Source organism: Myotis daubentonii, chromosome 7 (genome assembly GCF_963259705.1).
Source record: "Myotis daubentonii chromosome 7, mMyoDau2.1, whole genome shotgun sequence".
Classification (NCBI taxonomy): domain Eukaryota; kingdom Metazoa; phylum Chordata; class Mammalia; order Chiroptera; family Vespertilionidae; genus Myotis; species Myotis daubentonii.
The window spans coordinates 36304877-36328211 of record NC_081846.1 but is presented as its reverse complement, the minus strand read 5'-3'; the positions used below and the strand labels follow the sequence as shown (position 1 = coordinate 36328211).

The 23335-nt window shown below is 51.0% G+C and overlaps 1 protein-coding gene across 13 annotated transcripts in view; it reads left to right on the top strand.

Moving 5' to 3' along the window:
- The first annotated feature begins 1592 nt into the window (after positions 1-1592).
- HDAC4 (histone deacetylase 4) overlaps positions 1593-23335 on the top strand; it is a 239045-nt gene continuing 217302 nt past the window's right edge. For all 13 annotated transcript variants that reach the window (XR_009453787.1, XM_059703760.1, XM_059703772.1 and 10 more), the window contains exon 1: positions 1593-1729. The gene's annotated coding sequence lies outside the window, so the exon portion shown is untranslated. The remainder of the gene's footprint in view (positions 1730-23335) is intronic.

The following is a 23335-nucleotide window of genomic DNA, read 5'->3' as shown; positions in this document are numbered from 1 at the left end:
TGAGAGATTTCACAGTATCCTGAAGGTATAGGTTTTATGAAAGCAAATCAATTATACAACCTTTTTAATTTAGAATACAGATTCCACACAGCACTCTGATTAAAGGAAGCTTTTTATAAACAAAACAATCATAAAGTGCTGCAATCTGAATACCAATGTTTTAGTCTTTTAGTCTATCAAGAACTCCCAACGGTGCTCCTACCACGTCGGTCTGAACACTCATGGCAGGCTGACCAGCAAAACTGTTTCTGGAGTTCAGTGGGGAAGCACAGCCCTGCAGCTCCAAGCCTTGGCCCACATGGTCACCCCAACACTGGGACTCTGACACACTCGGTGCACCGAGGCTGAAAAGCTGTCACACTCCCTGGAAAGGAAACGGCCAGGAGACCTCGCCCAAGCCGCGGCGAGGTGCCTAGGTGCCTCACTGAGCCCACGGGACCTCCGGAGGTCCTTAGCGGGACAAAGCACAAACCACCCAGCGGCCTGAAAATGCTGAGCACTGGGGCGAGCGGGCCGGTCGTGACCCCCAAGCAGCACGGATGAGGCTGTGATTACCGCGAGAGCCCCGCCACTCAGACGCTGGACGCAAGACCGCAGCGCCCAAGGGGTTGGCATCTAGCTCAGCCCGGCCACCTCCCCCCAGCGCAGGCGCCGACAGCCGGCTCCACGCCCGCCTGGAAGGCCCACCGCCCGCGTTCCCGCCGCGGGGCAGGGCGGGGCCCGCCACGCCTGCGCACTACCCCTTCGCACCGCCCCAGCGAATCTGGGCGCACGCAGCGACACGTGACCGCTGCCAGTGTCCAAGATGGAGGCTATGGCCAGGCCCCGCAGGCACCCCGCCTCAGTCCCAGCCCCGGCATGCGCCCGCTAAACGCACAGGCACGCGCTCTTGACCGCTGGGCCGGCACGGGGCTGGAAAGTCGGGCAGGCCAAGGCCAAGGCCCGTGTTTTCAAGTCACTTCCCGCGCCTTGCGCCTTCTCAACGGCGAAGCACCCAGAGGCTGGCGCCTGCAGCGTCCTTTGGTCGTCCCGCCCCCCTGGGATTGGCAGCTTCGGCAGCCAACGGGGTTCAGGACGTGTGCGGGAAGGCGGGCAGGGGTGGAGCGTCCCTGCTGTTCGTAGGGCGTCTGGCCTGGCCGTTGGCCTCTGCCGGACGAGGGGCGGGAACAGATGGGGCTGTACTTTGGCTGCCAGCGGACCAATGAAAGGACAGCCGGGCTCTCGGGAAGGGCGGGCGGAGGGCGGGGCCGAACCGTAATTGACGAGCTCTTCATTAGAAACCAGGCAGGAGGGAGGAGCCCGGGAGGGAGGTGATGCAAAGCCGCCGCAGCCAATGGCTGCAGAACTTTCGGCTGGGGGGCAGGGCCTTCGCGGCAGACGGGCGTCGGAGCTAGCCTATCAGCGCTTGACTCTGTGCTGGAGGGGGGAGCAGCATCATGGTTCAACGTGGGTCAATTTTTTGTGAATGAGGAGGGGAGGTTGTGGGGCCGCCGCCGCGGTGCACTGTCCCCGCCGCCGCCCGCGCTCGAGCCCGCGCGCCCGCCCGTCCGCCCGCGCCGCCGCCTCAGCCGCCTGGGCCCGGCGCGCCGTGGCCGCGTCCGTGCTGTCGCCGCCGCCCGAGCGCCTGCCCGCCTGCCCGCCGCCAGTGGTGGTGGTGGCGGTGCAGGCTGAGGAGATGCGGCTCGGAGCGCCCGCCGCCGCCGCCGCCGTCTCCCCGCCTGCCGCCGCGGTAAGCGCAGCCCGGTCCGGCCTGGCCCGCGGGCCATTGTCCGCCGCCGTCAGCAGGCCGCCGGCCTCCACGCCCTCCGCCCGCCGCCCTGCCCGGCAGGTGGACGCCGGTCCGCGCCCCCGGCCCAGCCCGGCCCCGGCCCGGGCACCCAGGCCGCGCGCGCCGCCTAGCTCGAGGGTTCCCGGGCGAGAGCGGCAGCCGGTCGGGACCTTCCTTGCAACCGAAGCCAAACGACGGCCCTCCGCCGGGGCCGGGAGGGGCCAGGACGGCCGCTCGCCTCCGGGGTCGCACGGCGCCTCTGTCGCTCGGGCCAGGCCGAGTCCCCAGCAGGTGGGCCGGGGGCTCCTGGAGCCCGGCGGGCTCCGTTTATGTAACTTTGTCAGGGCTGTGAGTTTGCAGAAAACCGTCCCTCCCGGGGCTCGCGGCGTGGGGTGCGCCGTCGCGCCGTGTGTGCGCGCGCCCCGGCCCGCGACGGGGTTACGGGTGCTGCCCGCGACCCGGTCTGGGTGCCCGCAGGGTTTCCACAGGCCGAGATGTGGCTGGTCCTGCCCCGAGGATGTGAGCCGCGACTCCCGGCGTTGTAAAAACACACCACGGCATTATAAGCAAATTATCTCGTATTTACATTTATCGCTGAATTATTTGACACTGTTACAGCGGGAGACCGTGCGGATCTGTTGGAAAGGCCGGGGGTGGAACCCAGTGTACTCATTTAGGGCACATCAGAAATTTGTAATAACTCGCAGCAGCTGATATAAGTGTTTTCCTTATTGCATGTTGTAAATTGACCTGCTGTGACACAATTTTCAAATAAAGCGTTGCAGAAATTAAACTTAAGTTATTTTAAAACTAATGACTTTCTTAACTAAATCCTAATTGCACGACTGTGGAGACCTACCTAATTGCTTGCTGAGAGCAGCGCTGCCTTGCCCTCGCTGAGGGAGGAAAGGGCCTGGTAGTTACTTCGCTTCCTCTTTTCTCCACTCAGGCTTTTCTGTTTATTCCCACAAACCACCTAAGCATGGAAGGCCTGGGAGTAAACATGCAAACAGCCCTCACCCAGAGCCCGCCCAGCAAGACTGGGGGAGTGCCAGTGGGTCTGTACCTTGGCCTGGTTTCACTTTTTCTTTGTAGCATGGTCATGGTTACCTGGAGTTTTAATTGCTTCTGATAATTATGTGCGTTTTGTGAGGGGCGGTGCTGTGATCGTGGTGGTTTCACAGTACAGCCAGGAAAGGTGGTGATGGTGACAGGAGAGGGAGAGACATTGAATTAAGAAAATCAGCTGCTTGTACACAAATATACACTACAGCATTTACAAAGCAACAAAAGTTATTGCAGAATTTTGCAGTAACTATGGCAACACAATTACTCTATTATCATTGGAAATGCAAAATGCCACCCTGCTAGAAGTTCCTTCAGAATGGAGTTTTGGATATGAAAATATGTAGATTTGATTTTTTTTTTTTCAGGTAGCTCCTGAGAATCCTAAAATCTGTGTTCAATTATCTATTTTTAAGACTGATCAAGCTTTCCCAGATCGTCTACTCACTTGGGTCTGTGGCATCTTGCCCTAGAACTCACATTTGTGTGGGAGGAAAGTGTTTTCCTGCTTTAAAAACACACACACCCTGACACATTGTAAGACTTCTACAGCGATCTGGGCTTTTATTTTAAAGATCAAATACCTTCCTAAAAAGAACAAGGATCAGTCAGAAAAGAAGCAGGGTTTCTACAGCAGGCAGATGTAACACTGCCCTCTTTAGGGTTCTTTCTCCTGCCAGGGGCGCAGGCAGCATGAGTGCCCCTGGGGGAGCACTGGGGCTGGGGGTGGGGTGGATGACTTGAGGAGGGTTTGTAGGCCTAGAAGGCCTAGGGACCAAGGACAGATGTGGCCTGAGCCAGAGAGAATGTTCTGTGGTCAGCAGCTTCACAGCCGTGCAAAATAAAAATCTCCAAATGCCATGTTCTCCGAGGCCTTGGGGGCTGTTACTGTAGTGGGATCAATGGAACATGGCATCCTGGCCATGTGCAGCTGGAGTGCGGGTCTTGATTTTCGGTGGTTGGAACCTGCTTTATGAGGATAGGATGCCCGTCATTATGTTTACCAGGAAGACTCCAGTTCTGGAAGTTTCCACACATTGTGGGGTTGCTGCAGTTTAATTTTGTTATAATCCTTTCCTTTTAACTACTGCATATTTATGCCCAGTAATCGACTTCCATTTTCCAGCTTCATTGTGAGGTTTCAATGCCGCATGAACGGCTTTGAATTCTCATCCTTTGATGTTGGGGGTGGCACCAGAGGAAAGGGGACTTTGTGCCGTCTTAATTGCCAGAGCAGAAGAAACATTTCATCACTCCTGTAGAATGCGTCCATACCGTTCTCTATTGAAAACGGCTGGGCTTTCATGGCTCAGAAGCTGCCATGAGTAATAGATTAATACCTGATGTAGGGAGTGAGCCAAACGCAGGGAAGGAAGGACGACTGCTGGTGCTGGGCTGCCTCAGGCGACAGGCCGTGCTGGGCTTTCTGTCCCTGGACCAAAATCAATGCCTGGGGAAAAGGGGACCTAGTTTTGGTGGGAGCTTCGGATTTGGAACCTGGTTCTTCAGCCTGTGAAGCTGGGCCCCAGTCCCTGCTGTTCTAGCCAGAGGGCAATTCCCTGCCCCATTGGTTGCAGCCCCCACCTTGATCCTGGGGTGGGTGTCAGGGATCAAGTTTGGAAGGGGTTTTTGTTTCAGTCTCAGATGGTCAGCATATGCTGTGAACTGCATGGGCTCAGCGCTTTTGGCCTTGACCTTAGAGAAAGGTACAGTGTCTCCTGGTTCAAGTCAGAAGAGGGGCCCCGTGTCAAAAGTGATGCTGCATTTTAGCATACCTTATTAAGTATGTTTATAGAGTGATTCTTTTGGGGAAAATTGTCACTGAGGTAAGAATCGTGAGTTCTTTTTGTAAGGTCATGTTTATTGTCTCGGGCTTGTGTGAAGAGAAGGGGTGGCTGGGGCTTGTATGGGGTGCAGCGTGGGCTGTGGCATCTGCAGCTGCTCCGGATCTCTCTGCTGCCTGCCTATTCTGACATGCCTCCTTACTTTCTGGAAGGACAGTCCAGGGCCCTACATAGGTTTCCTCCACTGTGACCTCTCATAGAACCACGGGGACAGATCAGCATCTGTATCAGCCCATGCGGAAGCCAGAATGCCCCTCCTGGGAGGAGAGTGTTCCCCTTACATAGCCAGTGGCTAGCATTTAATGAGCACTTATTGGGCCAGATGCCATGTAGGCTCCATTTCTCTCCCCACAGCCTGAGGTGGCTCCTATTCTGTACTCAGTTTGCAGAGGAGAGACCTGAGATAGAGGTGAAAGTACAACAACTGGCACCCAAATGCTGGTCCCTTCTTCCATGCCTTGGCTTCCAGGCAGTGGTGGTCTTAAAGTTGAAGTTCATTGTAGGTGAGCCCTTTGGGAGAGCACAGCCTCTTTGAGAAGATGACAGTTTGGAATACTTTCTGGGTTCAGTGCTGTGGTCACTGCTGGTGGAGTTGTCCTAGCTGACAAGAGTTGCAGCAGCCTCTGGGAAGTAGCTCTGGCTTTCTTAGGCTGTCTCCTACTCCTCCAGTGCGCCATAGAATTGGGAGGGATCTTAACAATCCTGTCAGCCGGCAGTGGTGGTTGCATGGAGTGCTTGGATGTCTCCTGAGGCTGCCTGGGGGCAGGTGAGAGTGGTGGAGGACACCTGGTGCTCCACAACCATTTCAGCCAGAGCAGGGTGGCCCTCAGTATTTTGTCTGGAAGATTACCTTGAAAGAAAGCTCTCCAAGGACCTAAAACTTTGAAAAACCACTGATTTAATCTGTTATTATAATTCAGCCAGACACCTTAAAAAATATTGACAGATTTAATATAAGAATTAAAGAAAATTCTCTTTGACAAAAGATTCTAAAAGTGAGGTTAAGAGATTATGGGAGAAAAACTATACAAAAAAAGTACCTATATGAGCTTAATTGTCAATATGCAAAGAGCTTTTACAAACCAATAAAAAAAAGGATGAGCATCCCTATTGCAAGAGGAGCAAAGCACATAAATATGCAGATCATAGTGGCTACTGTAAAAAACTCAAGCTTTGCTAGTAAAGAAATTCAGCTGAAAGGAGAGCCCCTTTATGCTCATCATATTAGCAAAAGTAAGTTTGATAACACCCATTGGTGGTGTTACTGATAATTTCTATCTTCTGTGGTTTTTGAGAAACTGAAGTAAGTTAATATATGGAAAGTGCTTAGAATAGGGCCTGGCACATAGTAAACAAAATATGAGTGTTGGCTATTATGATTTTTTGCTCTCCGTAGAGCAAAAACTCATGATTGATTATTCTCCAGAAAAGTTTTATGTGTCAAAATTTTAAGTGGTCAGTCCCCTTTCCCCAGCAATTCTACTAACTAGAATATTTATTCTTAGGAAATAATATGATGAACATAAGGCCATCCAGATGTGCACAGGATATTTTCTTATCCTATATAATAAATTGGTAATATGCAAATTGACCCTAACGGCCTCTATCCTATATAATAAAAGGGTAATATGCAAATTGACCCTAATGGCAGAATGACCAGAATGACCGCTCAACAAGTCACTATGAAGCGCACTGACCACCTCTCAGTTTCTCCCCCCTAGCTGGCAGGCTCTAATCACCCAATGGCGAACAGGAAACTAGGGGTGGATGGCAGCAGGGGGCGGGGCTGGCTTTGAGCAGCTGGGGAACATGGCCCTGATCGCAGGCCAGGCCTAGGGACTGTACCCATGCACGAATTTCGTGCGTCGGGCCTCCTCTAGTGTTATTTATAAAGGTGACACTTTATTAAATACATTTTGGTATTTCAGCCTGAGGAGTGTGTGTGTGTGCAGGCTCCCAGCCAGCAGAAGTGCATTGTGTTAGGAAAGCAGGTCCTGAGTAATACCCAGGGTTTTTTTTTTAAGTATTTGGGTCTAAAGCAGCGGTTCTCAACCTGTGGGTTGCGACCCCTTTGGCAGTCGAACGACCCTTTCACAGGGGTCGCCTAAGACCATCCTGCATATCAGATATTTACATTACGATTCATAACAGTAGCAACATTACAGTTATGAAGTAGCAACGAAAATAATTTTATGGTTGGGTCACAACATGAAGAACTGTATTTAAAGGGCCAGAAGGTTGAGAACCACTGGTCTAAAGTGATAATGGTGGTTGTCTGGGGTTTCAGGAAAATGAGCTGTGAGGGACTTTGATTGTCTTTTTATATATAATCCTATATAATAAAAGGCTAATATGCAAATAGACTGAAAGGCGGAACAACAGGTCGCTATGATGCGCACTGACCACCAGGAGGCAGATGCTCAATGCAGGAGCTGCCTCCTGGTGTCAGTGTGCTCCCACAGGGGGAGCGCCGCTCATCCAGAAGCCAGGCTTAAGGTTGGTGAGCTTCTCCCGCCTCCACAGCAGTGCTAAGGATGTCCCCGTGGGTCACAGTCGGACATCCCCTGAGGGCTCCTGGACTGCAAAAGGGCTCAGAAATTTCATGCACTGGGCCTCTAGTGGTATTATATAACTTTTTTCTCTAAGCATGGAATACTTTTAAAGAGAAAGTTGATTTTCCATTGGGGGAAATACTCTTCAATTACATCCTATATAATAAAAGGCTAATATGCAAATTGACTGAACTGTGGAACACTGGTTGCTATGACAGACATTGACCACCAGGGGGCAGATGCTCAGTGCAGGAGCTGCCCCCTGGTGGTCAGCATGCTCCCACAGGGGGCGTACAGCTCAGCCAGAAGCCCTGAGCCGGGCTCAAGGCTGGCGAGTGTAGCTGCTGTGGCGGGAGCCTCTCCCGCCTTTGCAGCAGCGGTAAGGATGTCCGACTGATGGCAGATGGAAAGCTCTTAAGGGAAATACTGACTTAAACTGAACTTTTAAAAAATACATTGCCTAGAGAACATTGGAGGGGGGATTTCACTGTGTAAATCTACTATCAGATATGACCTCTATAATAATGACAGTGTAATATGCTAATTAGACCGGACGTGCTTCCAGACGAAGCCGAGCAGCAGGGGCCAAGGCAGGGGTGACCGCAGTGGCAGCAGGGGCCAAACCCCTTGCACGGATTTCGTGCAATGGGCCTCTAGTTATTTATAAGGGAGAAAGACCAAATCCTTGGGAAGTTGATAAATATGCTTAGCATTAGAAGAATTTAGGGGATTTGTTTTTCTGACTTGCTAGTGAGCTCTCTGAGCAGAGAGCTGGCCTCCTGGGTCTGGGTGTGTCTGGTGTAGTTCATCTGTGCTGCAATTGGTATTTTTAGTGGTCTTACCGAAAGCAGGTTTGTACCCTTCATTCCCTTTCTCAAATCCTGCCTGATGCTGGCCTTTATTTATCAGCCTCTTCTGATAGCACTTGTCTGTTTACTGAGCTTTGGTCCCTCCCTGCTTGCTTCCTTGCTCTCAGTAAGCCCCTCAAACCCCAGGGCCTTTGCACACTTTGTTTCATTTCTTGGAACAACCTCTCTTCATCTTCCTTTCCCTCAGACCCTCAATCCATGCATATCCTTTGACCCTTGTTACATGTAAGCCTAACATCTTTTCTTCTCCTTTCTGATAGGATTCAGTTGTGCAATTTCAGTAGCTCATCATGATGGTAGTGGTTCATTGTCACCACTACCATCATGATGAGCTGGGGGCTCATGGGGTTGAGGGCCTCATGCCCACTCTGTCTCCAAGGCCTGGCGGTAGGTGTTCCAGGAATGAATGAATGAGTTGCTGAGGGAAGGGCACAGTGTAGGCCAGTGGTTCTCAACCTTCTGGCCCTTTAAATACAGTTCCTCATGTTGTGACCCAACCATAAAATTATTTTCATTGCTACTTCATAACTGTAATGTTGCTACTGTTATGAATTGTAATGTAAATATCTGATATGCAGGATGGTCTTAGGCGACCCCTGTGAAAGGGTTGTTCAACCACCAAAGGGGTCGCGACCCACAGGTTGAGAACCGCTGGTGTTGGCCCTGGTGGAGAGCTTGGTTGAGGACTGGTCTGGGCCTCATGGCACCTGTGTGCTTCTCCCTATTCTCTGGAACTGCCTGTTTCCTTCCTGCCACCACCTGGGAACTTCTTGGTTCTGATTTTGGAGATTACATGCTTTTAAGTAGATGCCATAAATAAAAGTGACGTGGATTCTGTGATCCAGTGAGGAATGAGCAGAAAAAGGGCCTCAAACACACAGCTGTCAAGTGGCAAATGGTGGGGCTATTGTGCACACAGTCAAGGTGGGTGCACGTGGCTTGTCCTCGGCCCGGGCTTCAGTGTTCCAGGTGGCCAGCTGCTGCTTTTATTAATGGCATTTTCCCATTTGTTTCATATTGGAGTTAATGACATTGTTTAGTCACTTCTTATTTAACCTCGTAATTTTAATATGATACTTTAATATAGTTGTGTATGTAAACATTTTGGAGTCTGCTCTGTTTAAAAACGCGAATGTTAGGCTGTGTGAATTTACTATTGTTTATAAAGTATTCAGTCTGAGTGAGTCAAGTGCTTTTGTTGGATTGATGTTTGCGCTTGAAACAATAAATCGGTTCTTAGGGCCTGGAAGCCCAAGCCCGCCCTCCAAGTAGGAGTGTTTAGCGGTGATGGAATTAAGTCCTCACTGGGGAGCATGTCATCTACCTTCTGCGGTGCTCTTTGCTGGAGTGGTCTTTTTCAGACTTCAGAGAGAAGTTTTGTGATCCCCTATGGCAGTGGTTCTCAACCTTCCTAATGCCGCGACCCTTTAATACAGTTCCTCATGTTGTGGTGACCCCCAACCATAAAATTATTTTCGTTGCTACTTCATAACTGTAATTTTGCTGCTGTTATGAATCGTAATGTAAATATCTGATATGCAGGATGGATTTTCATTGTTACAAATTGAACATAACTAAAGCATAGTGATTAATCACAAAAACAATATGTAATTATATATGTGTTTTCCGATGGTCTTAGACGACCGCTGTGAAAGGGTCATTCAACCCCCAAAGGGGTCGCGACCCACAGGTTGAGAACCGCTGCCCTATGGCCTCTCTTTGATGGGGGAGTGGTGCTGGTGGTGTTTGGGAGTGTTTCCTGCAGTTTTTAACTGGTCAGTCAATATTTTGCAAATCTTAAGCCTGTACCCAACCCTAAGTACAAGGTGAGGGCACAGAGAGGAGATGGAGTCGAGCAAATAAATGCTCCTTGCCTGGGGGGGAACTCAGTGGCGGATGCAGTGGCAGGTCCTATGACCCCAGTCTCCATCAGGAAGACCTGGCCTCTGTCCACAAGGAGTGTAGTCGTTGGTGGGGTTCTGGGGTCGGGGAGAGGAAACACTCACAGGTGCACCAGGCTGGGGAGGCTGGCGCCGGGGGTCTGGGGGCCACGGTGGTAGAGGAGCAGGGCCCACATGGAGGGAGGCAGAAGCAGGGCTGGAAATGGGTGTGGTCCTCTTTAGCGAGAGTAGGGCTGTGGGCCTCTGCAGAGTGGGAAGGCCATCACGATCAGATGGTGGCCAGCTCTGAGGGTTCCAGGACCAGCGGGCTGAGGAAGGATGAGCTGGACAGCCTGCCGGACTGGCTGGTGGGGCTGGTCTTCGTGAAGGACTCCCTGCTGCTCCTTGCACACAGTTTGCTTGCATTTCATTGAGGTTTCTGAACTTCTGTTCTTCTGGGTTTTTTTGCCAAGTGCCATGAACCTGACCTCTCTGCATCTGACCTGGCTGAGGGAACAGAGTGAGGGACACAGTTGTGCACAGCCCCAGCCAGAAACCCCCCCCTCCCCGCGCCCCCCCGGCCTGGGGCATGTGTTTGGACTGAGGGCTTCCAGGGAGGACCCTAGGGCACCTCACACTGGCGGGGGAGGAGCAGGGGGGGCCATGTCCTGAAGGGAGGTGACTGTTTCTTTCCTCCTTCCCTCAGCCAGTGTTCCTGAGAGCCCTCTTCTAGGTCTGGGGCTCCTTGGAGTAGCTGTCAGGACCTGAGCTCCATGGGAGTCATTCTAGAGAACATTCTAGAAGGGACCTGAGCCAACCTTTAATCCAGCTGTTGGTTTTGTACATCTGGAGTCAAAAGCTTATTCTGAATCCCACGTGGCCCTCTGCAGGGGCTTTCCTGGAAGAACGCAGGGCTCTGGCAGACCTACAGGTCGTGAGATGGGCACTGAGCAAATCAGCAGATGTCGCAGGTTCTTTAAGGACTGGTGTTTGAGCCCTGCTAGGGCGGAAGGTTTGGAGTTCTGATTAGCCTGGCCCCCACCCCACTTTTGGGGCTGTGGACACCCAGGGGGAGGTACAGTCATGTACCATGGCCTAGGCCACCAATGCAGGGCATGGGGTTAATTAGTGAGTGCTAAGAGCAGAACCACTCGGGCTGGGGGGCCCTTGGCCCTGTGGGCCTTCAAAGAATCATACAGATTTCCTCGGCAGGCACTACTGTGGATTGCAACCCTCTCTGCTGTAAATGTATGTACAATTTTGCACTGAAAAGGTCATGATAGGTGGTTTCAGTTCCTGTTGTTTGCAAAACCTTTCTTTGCCAGCTTAAGGGCTGGGTTGTAATTCCTTCCCAGCTTCCAGGTCAGAGGGACACATTGAAGTACATGACACTGGGGCATTTCTGTTCCAACTTTGGTCTCCTCCCCAGTACCTCCACTGAAGCTGGTGTTCACCTTTAACTAGTTTAGTGGCAGCCTGAGCCCATCCCCCGTTGTCAGCTTGGACAGCAGCCCACCTGCAACCTCCTAATGGTCCTTTCTACTCAAGGTCCCCGAGGAAGTGTGGGCCAAGTGGCCTGCCTCTCTCTGGGCAGCTGGAAGTGGCCTCCTCTGCCCACAGCAGCCCTGGGTCCCCAGTAGAGCAGCATCGAGGTCACCTCCTGGCCACTTCCCTGGGCTGATGGAGAGTCGACCTTTTGGATCAAGGAGTTAAAAAACAACAGTGTGAAATGTGTCCTAACTTGTGCCCTGAAGAAGAATGTCCTTTTGCGTCAGTATGTGTAGTGTTCGGCCAAGTGTGGGCTGCCTTTGGGGGAAGCTATTATTTTCAGAATTCTTTAATGAAGTGGAGGACGGAGCTGAAGGGGCAGAGTGGCACACAGCGCACTCTGCTTCCCAATGCTTTCTTTCTCCTCCTTGTGGCTCCTCTGTGGGCTCATTGAGGTTTCGTTGCAGCCAGGTGCTGGGTGTAAAGGGTGGAGGTGCGAGTTCGGTTGTGCCCAAGAGGGGTTTCCATGGTTGCAGATATCCTGCTGTCCATGGCTGTGGGTGCTGAGGACACAACATGGGTGTTGAGTCACACCTCGGTTGAGACCCCACCTTCACTGTTGTGCCTCTGTTGACTGGCTGTTATCACCTCGCTTCTGCCAGTTGAATGTTCTGTCTGTAGGATGGGAGATGGGCTCCTCCCTGGGAGCCATTAGGAGGCCGAATGGGGGTGCTGGGCAGTCGACCCTCTCCCTAAGCTCTGCCCTTCTCTACCCCCTCTCTGTGGGCAGGCCTCAGGTACGCTGTCATCTGCAGGGAACTGTGGGGGACTGAGCCTTTGACTCCCTGAGACCCCTGTGCTGGCTCAGGCCACTCAGGGCATTTTTGCCTGCATCTGTCTGCTGAAGTCCTGGCGGGTCAGATCCTCCTTGAAGGACTTCATTTGGGAGCGAGTTGTTATCTGTCTTTGTCCTCGCAGGCCCTGTTTCTTAGCCTTTGGAGATGTTCTTGAAAGCTCAGCAGCACCTGTTACATGGAGCACCATCAGCTTTGAGGGTGCTGCTGTGTGTGTCCCACACATAGGGCTGACCACAGCCATGCTGTCCCAGTGCTCCTGGCTTGGACATGGTGTGATTTGTTTCTAGGCCAGGGCTGTTGAGGTCTCTGGCTCTGAAGGTGATCCATGAGCTAGAGTAATGGAGATTTCTTGCCGGGTCTTCACCTCAGAGCATTGCTTGGTGTCCTGGGATGCTGGCTGCATGTTGCAACACCAGTTGCAGGTTTCCCTGTCCCGGCTTCCCTTCTTGTCACTGTTCTTTATCATGCAACAGCAGGGAGCCTCAGGGACAGAACATTCTACCCCTTCCTCACCCCCTATGGATGGCAGCATGGGAAGACCTTGGGAAGGCTGCTCCCCGAGGCAGCTGTGGCTTGAGGGAACCTGCATGGCCTTGGTGTTGGGTTCTGTGTGGAGGGGACTGTAAGCACCAGGACTTAGAGATCAGAGAGGCTGGGTGCTTCTGGTGCCCTGTGGGCATGGCCCTCCACAGGAGATGGTGCTCCATGGGTCATGTGTACGTGGGGGCCAGGTGTAACTGTGTTGTAGGACAGGTGGCCTCTGGCGAATGGAGGAGCATGGAGGCAGGAAACCAGATTATGTCCTCCCTGGGATTATGGGAAAAACACTTCAAGGGCATCTTTGTTGTTGTTGTTGTTAATCCTCACCCAAGGATATTCCCCCCACTCCCCATTGATTTCTAAAGAGAGTAGAAGGGAGGGGGAGAGATACAGAGAGAGAAACATGGATGTGAGAGAGATCCTTCAGTCCTCAGGCCAATGCTCTAACTACTTAGCAAAACTGGCTAGGGCTTTAAGGGAATCTTTTGTGAGTGGCTCTCAGTATTGAGCAGGAGGATATTTCTGGTAGCTCTCCATCCGTTAGTTTCTCTCCATGGCAAGTTCAGAGAGCACTGTGTAGTTATTGATAGACTTGCTTCCTCAGAAGGTGCAGGTGAAGGAAGAGTTCAGGTATGGCTTGATCCAGCTTCTCCACACTGTCATCAAGACAGACTTGTTTTTTCCCCCTTTCTTGGGTGAGTCAGCTTCCTGGTCCCAAGAGGGTCCTGCCAGTTGCTGTCAGAGCTGCACACCTGCTAGTTTATGTCACCAGGAAAGAGAGTATCTTTGCCCCAACAAAAGTCTTGATTCACTTTCCTTGGGTTGCCTTAAGTCATCTGTTCACCTCTGAACCGTCACTGTGGCCATGGAATGGAATGTGCTGAATGGTTGGTTCAGCCTCTTCCAGAAGCTGGTTGGGAGTCCGCTTCCCTCATCTGGAAATCACTATGGTGGGGAAGGAAGGGGAGAGATGGTGATGAGGGAACCAGCTGACAGCATCCTCCATGGAGCTCCTTGCTCTCAGCAGCCCCAGCAGCAATCCACACGGCCTTTCCTGTGAGCCCCAGTGTGTGGTGCCATACTGAATGCTACAGACCTTGTCTCATGAAATTTCGCAGCAGCCCTCATTAGTGGGAGGGATGATGCCCATCCGCAGAGGGGAAGTGAGGCCTTGACCAGGACTTCCGTGGCAGTGGATGCCAGGGCATCCGGCCTCCCTGCGTCTCCTTCATGGGTATGACCTGGGCCCTACAAGTTGGGCATGTGGCTAGAACTGGCCAGTTGGCAAGGTGGACAGAGGTCAGGGAAATTCCTCCACTCTCTCCCTGTGTTGCTGTCTGGCAAGGTCCTCAGATAGTGGGGCTAGGCCTCCTGGCATCTTGAGTGCTTCCTACTGACCAGTCCCGCTGCCCTCAGAGTTGTGCCCCAGCAACCCAGAGGGACCAAGGCAGTTGTCTGAGGATGTTCTGAGGGCAATGCTGAGGGGGGCAAATGCTGAAGGTATCCTGGGAAGGGTGAAAGCAAGTCCTGGCAGTCCCAGGAACCCCATCAGCCATCCCCACCTCTCTCCAGGCAAGGGGTGCATTGGAAAGGATGTGCTTTGGGATCAGATAGATGGGCTTAACATTTGAGCTTCACAACCCTCCAGTGTGTAGGTGGTCGGTTGTCCAGCTCCTCTGTGCCTTAGTCTTCCCACCTACATGGGAGTTTCTGCAGGGGAGAATTGTTGTCAGGAATGAGTGGGATACGGAGGCCTGTGGCCTAGCTCTAGACCTGCCGAGAGGCACAGGATGAAGAAATGCTATTGCCCTTCCTTAGGTTCATGTGCCTGTGGGTTGGGCAGACCCTGCCCAGCGGCCGGTGCCTTTGCACTGTGTGTTACTAAGTACCATCTGTTAGTCCTTCGACACTCTGTGGCATAGAGACCCTTATCCCAGTTGACTGTTGAGGAAGCTGACACCGAAGCAGGAGCAGATGGCTTGATGGTAAGGAATTGGGCCCTGAGCCCCTGCCTTTCTCTCCTTCTGTAACTGGTGGGAATGTGCGGTACTGCTGTCTATGCCCAAGTGGGAGGTGCTAGGCTCATTCTGGGATGCACTTCTGGGTCTGACAGGCCGAGTGGTGAGGGGCTGGCGTGTGTCCTTTCACATGTTCAGGTGTGGAGGGTGTCCCAACCAGAGAGAGTGGCTGGGGACCTCAGAGCTGCACCTCCTCCCAACCCTGAGGATTTCCTTCTCAGGGAGGTAGGGCTTTTCACCAAGGTGGGAGGGGGAGGCTCCCTTGGGCATCCTGTTGCTGTTGGTGGTAGCTGGCCCTGTGGCCCATGCTGGCCAGGAGCACAGCTGGATAGTGTGAGGAACCAGCAGCCCATATGGTGGAGCTATGCTGGATGTGGCCTTGGCCTGGGTGGGTGGGAAGATGTTCCTACCCCTCTCCCTGCTCCAGTCCCTGCCCCTTACACCTGTGTCCTCCTCTCCTGGCCCTGCCTCAGTTGTGCTGCCAAGTGGAGTTGCCCCTGCTTATGGTCACCCAGGACATTTGTTACCGGTGCCTTCTCCCTCTTCTTTAGCCCAGCTGAATTCTGGATGCACAGCCCTGGGAATGCCCCCGACAACCCCCATGACAGGCACACACACAGTTACACAGTGCAGGCCCACATGGGGCAGTACGTGCCCACATGTGCACACATACAGGCACATGTGCACACATACAGGCACATGTGCATGCGGTGCCACATGGGAAATATGAAAACCCAGCTCCTCTCTTGTGATTCTCATTGAGCTGATTTTAGCCACATGTCTACGTGCCCATCACTTAATGAGGAACAGTGGAGTTTGTGGAACTTGGTACATCTGATGACGGTTGGGGTGATGAAATTCTCCCTCCATGGAGTGCAACTCTCACCAGTTCCTCATCTCTAGGTATAGATCATTTGTTTTTTAATCCTTACAGGTTTGGCTTTCTCCAGACATTTTGGCTTTCTCCTAACTCCCCCTCTCCTGGCCACAGCACTCCTGCCCAGACAGTCATGGCTCCTGTTGTCTAGAATAAAATTCGAGTCCTTTTGTATTACCTGCAGGGTCCACAGGGCTTGGTGTAGGTGCTCTTCCCCAGATTCATCATCTGTGTCTCTGGCCTGGCTACATGGATCTGTTTGGTCCATTTGCTGGGCTCTGTGGCCCTGGGCTTTACTTGTGCTTGGGGTTTCCAGGTCCACAACTGGAGACTCTTATTAGAGACTCATTTTGGTGGCTGGATGGCTCCCTTTCGATTCCATAATGATGGAAGTGTGATCACAGCCTCCATGGAGTTCCTGACCCCTGACCCGTTGTCCTGTCCTCTATCCTCTCCATGCTTTGTAATGGGTAATGGATGAGGCCACAGTTAGGGTCTCTAAGTCCTGATACATCACGCTATCCTTCAGTCCCCGGGGGCAAAGACTCCTCCGTAGAAATGGGGGCGAGGGTGTGCTGTTCTTCATTGTCATGGAGGCCTGACCCTGCCTCAGCTGTGCTGCCAAGTGGAGTTGCAAGACTTTTCATAGCTTGAGGTTGAGACTCCAAAAGCAGGTGGAACTTGTCGTCTCCCATCCTGTAGTCCACCTTGCCTTCCAGCACCTACCCTGAGGGGCTGGGCTGAGACAGAGTCCCCACTGGGCTTTCACTGTTGGAGCTCCATTTCCTTCTGCCCTTGTACCCTGCTTAGTGCTTAGAGCAGTCCCACCTGCTACCCCAGTGTGCAGGGCATGGCTCACTTTCCTTGCAGGCCCTGATGGAGCAAGGGTTGGAGGCCTCGGAACAAAGGAAGCTGAGAGTCAGCGATTCTCCGCAAGGCCTGCAGCAGAGCATTTATCAGAGGGGCTGGGAGAGGGTTTCCTCCCACAGCAGAAGGAGGCCTAGGGTCTGTGACCACACCACACCATACCTGGGCAGCAGGTTTCTGAACTAAAGGGAGAGACTCCGGAAGGGCTCCCAGGGATGCCTCTCTGCCTGTAGGTGCTGAGCAGTGCTGAGCAGCTACATTTGTCCATCTCCCGCACCCAGGCTCACCGTGTTCTTGGACTAAAGAACTTGGGATTAGCTGCCTTGTACCCTCTGGTGGCCTTTCCCATTCACGGGTCCCTCCTTGGCACTCTGCAGGCTTTTGTGGTCTCAGCCTCACTTTGCATTCTTATTTCTACTTCATGGCTGGTTTCCTCAGTTTTCTAGCATCAGGGATCGTCCCTGCCTCTGCTGTTCTTACTGGGCCTCAGGGCTGTGCCTGATGTTTGAACTTGGGGTCCTGGCAGTGCTCCCTCAGTTGTTCCAGAAAGGAATACATTATAATTGACTATCAGAACACCCATGTGCTGTGCAGAAGGTAGAAGGCTCCTACCTAGTGGTGGTGGTGGTGGTGGTGGGGTGGGGTGGTGGTGCGGTGGTTCTCCTGGCCCAGCCCTGCCCAGGGCAAGCTCACAGCCAGTCCCTGGGTGACTGATCAGGTCCGCACTGGGGGTCCTGCAGTTACAGGATCAGAGGGTAGATAACAGAAATCATTTCTCTTGTATTGCCTGAGAGTGTAAAGCATTTCTAATATCATTAATATTAAAGGAACTAAATTGGGAGAATAGATCAGCAATACAAGTAATCAGTTACTGTAATTGGGAAAAATATTAATGATTTAATTGCATATGTGGCAATAGCATTTTATTTTTTTTATGACTGCCTTGATAATAAAAGACAGACTGCTTCTCACAAGTGTAAGCAAATAGAGAAATCCATTAATTCTCCTATTAAAAAAAACAAACAAAAGGTGTTCCTGGCTTTTACAGTGACAGTTTAATAATGAGTGCCTAATTTTAATCTGTTCCGTGGGTGCATGCCCTCCCTCGCCTGGGAAACCAGCTAGTATTGGTGTGATTCTCTGCTAGTTGATGGCCCCAGGAGGTCCAAGGGACCTTACCTGAAATCAGCCTGTGGCCCTATGGGACTCTGTGATTTCCATCACTCTGGCTGCTTTGGGGGCCTGAGTAATCCGGGGAACTTCCTGTTGTGCCCAGAGAGGCAATATTAGCTGGTAGAGTGTGTGTGTGACACACAGGGAATTTGGGTGTTGGTTTAATGACGTGCCTTTTTGGAGAGAGTCCCACATGCTTCAGGGGTTCTCTCCCCAAGGCGATTTTGCTGTAACCGGTGCAGAGGTTGGGAAACCCTGTTGTCATGGCGTGCAGAACACAGTCCTTGCATTTCTTTCAGCTTTGAAGTAAACTGCACTGCATCTGGACCAAGCTGGATTTGGTTCCCCTGCACAGTCATGTAATAATTCAAGTAGTAATTTTGAAACCACTCCAGGGCAAGTTACACACGTCATATGCGTACCAGCTTGGGGTGAGGAAGTGAAGTCAGCTTTCATTTACTTTGTTTGCATATGAATGAAATGTACCTTTGTTCTCTCCTTTCCCTTTTCTTCCAAATTTGAAGAATGGGTGTGAGCCCCCAGGACTTAACTTTTCCTAGCTAAAGTGAGTGTTTCATGCAGATGTCCTTGGAGATAACCCAGAGGCATGTTGTGCTATAGTGACAAAAGAGAGGGACTTGCTGGATGGAAAATTGCGTTTTTAGAATATGCTAACACGGGGGCCGAGATGTTTGTCTCCCTTTGCTCACTTGCGGTGCTGCTGTGCCTTTTCACTGTAAGGATCAGGGAAGGCTGTTGAAGGAAGGAAGGCAGGGCCCTCGCTCCTCATACCTAGAATCTGCTTCCTTCGTCGTAACAGTGCATGTTAGTCACATGTTCTGGTGATAACTCAGTGACCATGGGTGTACTTTAAATATCCTGATGTGTGTGATGGGGAGTGCGGGTTGCTTTAGTCACTTCCAGTCATTTTCTCCAGTTATTGGGACACAAACATTTGTTTGCTCAGTCGCATCCTGGAGATGCCGCCGAGCTGTGTACTTGTGACTCGTCCAGTGTAGTTGTGAGAAACACATAACGTGAAAATTATCACCTTAACCAATTTTAGGTGTTCAGTAGTGTTAAGTATATTCACACTGTTGTGCAGCTAACCTCTTCATCTCGCAGAACTGAAACTGTTACCATTAAATACTACTTCTAGTAGATTTTTAAAAATAGATGGTTCTTACAAAACACAAGGTCATCATTGATCCCATGCTGAACACCAACACTAGCTAAAGAAAAAGAAATTTATATAGACAATACATATACATACATATATATGTATGTGTATATATATACATATATATGCATATTATAAAGTACATGTGCATGTTTAAGTATTATGTTAATATTATATATATAATAAATATATAACTTAGTGAGTCCTGTTAAGTTACATATATGCTAACACACGCTGCAGGCTCTTGAACGTGCATAGTGCGTGGTTGGGCTGCAGGGGTTGCTTTCCTTTGGGAAGAGGAGGGAAAGCGACACTTCCTGGGTCCCTGGACAGAGTCGGAAGTCTGCAGAGAGGTCTGTTTGTTTCTTGTTGCTGAAAACCTGAGGCCACACTGTCTGACTGGCCAAGGCAAAGGAGAGCTTGAGCTGCAGGCGAGCTCCTGAGTGAAAGAAGGGGGCCTGGGGACAATGTTGGGGGCCCAGGGACTAGCGCATGTCAGACATGAGACTGGCCCCTCATCCCTCAGCTTCTCAGGGCTCCCTGCCTCCCTGCTTTTCTCTGTCATTACTTGGTCAGAGTTGGCCCTGACCCCTGGCCCTACACCCCTGTCCTGACTGCTTTAGTTTTCTCCCAGCCCTTGTCACCCTGCATTCTGCCTGCTTGTCTCCTTCTGGGAGCATGAGCCCCAAAGCTACTGCCCGTGACCAGGGGACCAGGGACTGCCTTCCCTGGCTGACACGGGCAGTGGCTGGTCAGGTGCATGTGGATGGGTCTGCTCTGGGAGCTGTGCATCCCCACAGGTGCCGCCCGCTGCTGCCTGGGCAGAGGTGCTGCTCTGGGACCAGTTTCCCTGCTACCTGACACTTTGCCTCCTCCATAGTCTTTTTGAAAAAAACAAAAACAAACAAACAAAAAAAACAAGAAAAGTTTGAAAACCAGGCATTTTGGTTTTCATAGAACTTCAGTTTCCAGAGGAAGTTAGAGGTCACTGAGATGAGTCAGAACTGCACAGGTGAGGTGCTCATTTGGTATTTGGAGATAGAGTCCTGGCTCAAAGCTGAAGGACGTGTTGGGGAATTGTCTCGTCCCAGAACCTGTCTGCAGTTCACTGCCCCAAAGGCAGGGTCAGTATCCTGGAGTCAGTGGCCTCTTCACCTCTTGGAACTTTGCCATGCTTTGGCACCTGCCCGGACATGCTGTGAGCTCTGGCCTGCGTTAAAAGGCCGTGGCGAGAATAGAGGGCACTGCACTTCCTGCCTGCATGCTTCGGGGCTGGTGTAGATTTTTCCCAGCTGGACCATGTTCTCCCAGGTTGTGGGAAAGTGAGACAGGACACACTGGGGGTCTCACTGGGGCCAAGGGCAGGACCCTGAGACCTGCCTCCTCTTACTTGAGGTGACAGAGATGTGGGGCATCTCATTGTGTAGGCTGGGAGTACCTTGGGACCGGGCACAGCTAGCAGGACAGGAGTGCTTCATTTAGGGGGGTCTGGACTGGGGTCTGACCAGCAGCCTGGTCCCAGGTGCCATGTACAGTGGTGGTGCCTGCGTGCAGCAGGCTGACTGTTACCCTGTGTGATAATCCACAACAGTTTTGTTTATTTTTTAAAATAGAAATAGCTTTGTTGTTTTCATTGTAATAACAATGATCCTTGTAGACCATTTCAACATTAAGGAAGTTTAGGAAGTAGGAATTTAAAGGAACCCTGAATGCTACCCCCTCACTCCCTAGGAAACTGGGTCTCTGTGGGGATATCCCTACTGGACAGGCTGATGCTGCTGCTGCCCCTGCGACTCCCTCCACTGTGAGCTCTGGGCACGGATTTGCCCTTGGTCCAAACACACATTTACTGGGACCAAAATTCAGGACTTTGGATAGTAAGGATGCCAGAGGCCGAGTCCCTTCTCCCTGCTCTGTGTCTCAGGGCCGAAGCTCTCTGTCCTGGAGGAAGCCGGCAGGGTCGCTGGGTGAGCCGGTCCATTTCAGACCTAGCAAGCAGTTGGTTTTCAGTTTTCCAAATATGCTTAACTTGGCTGGTATCTAGTGATACTCACTGTATTAGAAATTTAAAAAATATTTATTTCCAACAACCCATTCCACAGTGATAAAGATTACATACTTTTTTCATAAAAAAGACTTATTTTGTAAAACAGAATAGGTAGTAACAAGAAGAGGCAGCCTTCTACATTTGTGCTGGTCTTTGCAGTGTCTGCTTATCGGAGGATGGGGCTTCTTGTAGCTGCCTCTGCATCTCATCTGTTGTCATTTCACATGACTTGTAGCCCCTGGAAAACTCTTCTGTACATTCGTGAGGGCAAGGGTGAGGAAGGCACATACCATCTTGGTGTTACCATGGAAACGGGCCCGGGACACTTCCACAACCAGTTCAACAGACAGTGGTTTCCATATGGTTGGGAGGAGGAGGAGGAGAGGTCTCACCTCTGTTTGTGGCAGTTGATCAGGCATTTGGCCCACGGAGCCTCCTGTTACTGAGCTGGTTTTCAATTTCCTGTGACTGTCAGTGATGGCAGTTCCATGTTGTTGGTGAAGCACATGCACTTGGGTTTATGGTGGTAATAGTTGAAAGGTTATGCGGCTGCTTGTCCCCTGCCCTGAGATGTTCTGTGTAGGACACTGGTCTAGGCCCTGTTTTCCTTGGGGGTTACAGCTGTCTGTTTTCCCAGGACACCCTTGGCCTCTGGCTGGTGTATATGGGCTCATGGCCTTTTGATGTTAGATGATCCAGAATTTTACACTTAAAAGCCCAATCTCTAGTCCCTGCCTGCCAGAATCTTAAATATTATTTTATTTAGCAGCTAAAGGAAATAGATATTATTTTATCTGGGTGCTTTATCCATGTGGACCCTTAATCTAAAAAGTTTGTTTTATCAAGAAGTTTAAACATATTAGCACTACACCATGGCTGTTTATCAATGAGTAGATGTAGCCATCTGGAAAAGGGGTCCAGGGCCTGGAAGGCATTTTCTTTCATGGAGAGAATTGATGCTGTTTTGCTCCTGACAGACAGTTGTTCCTATGTACACATGTGAGTGTTTGTGTGTGTGTGAGTGTTTGTGCACATGTTGTGTGTCTGTGCACCAGGGCTCTGAGGGCCTGGTGGTGCCTGCTGCCAGACCGGTCCCCTCCGTCCCCAGCATCTGGCCTGGTCTTTCCAGAATGGCTGGAAGAAGTCTGCCACTTCCATATTACTCAGAGTGAGTGAAGCGTTTCCTTTTAGAATGTACTGAAATGAAATTTTATTACTCTCAAGTGTAGAGCCTATTAGGAAACTAAAATATAAATCTGTCCCAACAAATTATGGGGAAAGAAATCTTAAGTCTTCTGTGATGTGACCATCTATATATATATAAAAGCCTAAGTGACCATTACGGCGGAACAACTGGAATGACTGGTCACTATGAAGCACACTGTACAGGCAGAGGTTAGGGGTGAGCAGGCAGGTGAGTGGTTAGGGGTGAGCGGTCCAGGATTGCGAGAGGGATCCCAGATTGTGAGAGGGATGTCCAACTGCCGGATGTCCAACTGCAGGGATCGGGCCTAAACCAGTAGTCGGACATCCCTGGAGGGGTCTTGGATTGCAAGAGGGCGCAGGCCGGGCTGAGGGATCCCCCCCCACCCCCGTGCACGAATTTCGTGCACTGGGACTCTAGTCTATCATAGAATAATACTCTTCCAAAACATGATTGCTAGACCTTACGGTCCCTATTTCATTGAGGACGTTCACTGAACAAAACAATGCTTATTAAAAAGCTCACTGTACAAACAGGTCTCACGAATATCAGTTAAGTCTGTTTTTGATTAAAATTTGAATTAATTTAAATGAATTAAATCCAAATTAAATTATTTAATGGGAGAACGTTTACATTAAAAATTATTTCATGTATACATTTAACCTGACTCAGGGCCTCCAAGAACTATCCTATAGCCCCTCAGTTTGAATAGCCTGCCCTTCGAACGAGGCCTGTGCAGTGTGAGGTTTAGTGGTTCCAAGAGGGGGTAATTTGACAAATATTCCATGTGTCCATGCTGATTGTGAGAATATGGTAGAACTATAAAATATTCATCCATTGCCCAGAAAGTGTAAGGAAAATAATGCAGGTAGAATGGGTCAACCAAGGAGGTTTTATTTTTGGATCTTTCTTTGATGCAAGATGGTCTTTGAGGAGTTGATTCATTCAGTCTCTCCCTCTGCTTCCCCCTACTCCCCACCCAGCCAGAATTGTTCATTTGGTGAATTTCCACCAGGTGAACTGTCTCACTGATCCTCACTAACCTTCTCTTCGATCAGGAAACAGAACTTTACCAGCCCCCTTGTTTCTCCTTCCATCTCCCCCCC